This window comes from Pteropus vampyrus, unplaced genomic scaffold (assembly GCF_000151845.1).
Source record: "Pteropus vampyrus isolate Shadow unplaced genomic scaffold, Pvam_2.0 Scaffold5, whole genome shotgun sequence".
NCBI lineage: Eukaryota > Metazoa > Chordata > Mammalia > Chiroptera > Pteropodidae > Pteropus > Pteropus vampyrus.
The window spans coordinates 8,596,381-8,598,015 of NW_011888786.1; positions in this window are offsets into that span (position 1 = coordinate 8,596,381).

Sequence of the window (1,635 nt, forward strand, 5' to 3'; positions counted from 1 at the left end):
ATCCCTGTAAAGAGCCTTATTAGATATTCTTTTCCAAATACTCATTTTTATTATGAAATTTTAACACCACAGATGGTATACTATATACCTGTTTACGTATTATATGCGTATCTATAGTTTATATATAAACAGAGTAATGCATTTATTTGGCTCTTTGTGGGTGATGTCACCTTTTTTGGGAATGCATGGTCTCAATATTCTTATTGATGATTTAGAGAGAAGGACAGGGAAGGCCTGTTGATGTAACTTGGAGAAAACAATATTGAGATGACAGATTCCAGATTCAAAATGATTTGGAATCATTAGATTCTCACCAATCAGTTTTAAATATAAACTTTTGCACCAAGGTTCAAAAATTCAACTGCACAGACAGGCCAGGGAAACCAGCTTGATGGGCCACATTAATAGAATGAGAGTTTTTCTTTCTTGGGAAGTGGTTGATTCATGCGTTCCATGCAGACATGCTACATATAAAGAAACCTGCTCTCTCCTGGGAGTAGCATTTAAAAGGGATCCTCTTAAAGTTGAAGCTGCCCAGAGGAGACAGCCTGAGACTCTGAGCCATCTGGAGATTGTGGATAATGAGACGGATTTCTCCAGACAGGAGAGGGGAGAGTAAGGGACATGATAGCTGAGTCCCAGTGCTCCAAGTACAAAGTTGAATTCTTTGGCATAATTCCACAGGGCAGGCCATGAGCTGAATTGCGTCCCCCAAAAGATTTTGAAGTCCTCATTTCCACTACCGATAAACATGGCCTTATTTGGAAAGAGGGTCTTTGAAGATAATCAAGTTAAGATGGGATCATTAAGGTGAGCCCTAAAAGGGGACTGGTGTCCTTATAAAAAGGGGAAATTCAGACATTGAGATAGACAAGCATGGAGGGAAGATGCCATAGACAGCCAGGGAGAAGATGGCCATCTATAATGAATGTCACGCAGAAACTAGGAAAGAGGCATGGAACAGATGGTCCCCCAAAGTCCTTGGAAGGAACTGACCCTACCAACACCCTGACCTTGGACTTCCAGCCTCCAGACGGTGAGACGACACATTTCTGTTGTTTAAGCCACCCAGTCTGTGGTACTTTGTTACACAGTCATAGGAAACTAATACAGGGCGTAGGGGGTATCAAAGGGTAAGAACTTTAAGAGGTAGTTTTTAGTTTAATAAAGGCTGGGAGTGAAGGGGAGACTCACCTAGCTAATTGCCCGCAGTGCGCTCATGCATTCATCCTCACCAAGGGCCCTCCAAAACGCGTAATACTGGCATCTCTGTTTCACGCATTAGAAAAGGGAGGCTCAATAAGAGAAAGCCACTTGCTCAAACTAGTAAACGTCAGAGCCAGGCTTCACATTTATACTGGTTCAAGTTCAAAGTCCACATCTTTTTTAGGAAGCCCTGCTGAGTCTGGGAGACAGTGAAAGTGCATCATGATGATGAACTGGGCTAGTTAAGGTGAAGGTGATGACCCCTGGTTCAAGGTAGAGTAGGATGGCCGGCAGGTCCATCACAGGGAAGGGAAAGGCCACCATGCATCCGTGTGCCTGCCGCTGATGCCCATGTGTCTCCGTGTGTCCCTGTTAGTCCTCACGGCAGCCCTTTGAAATTAATAGTAGTTACCCCGTTTTACAAACGAG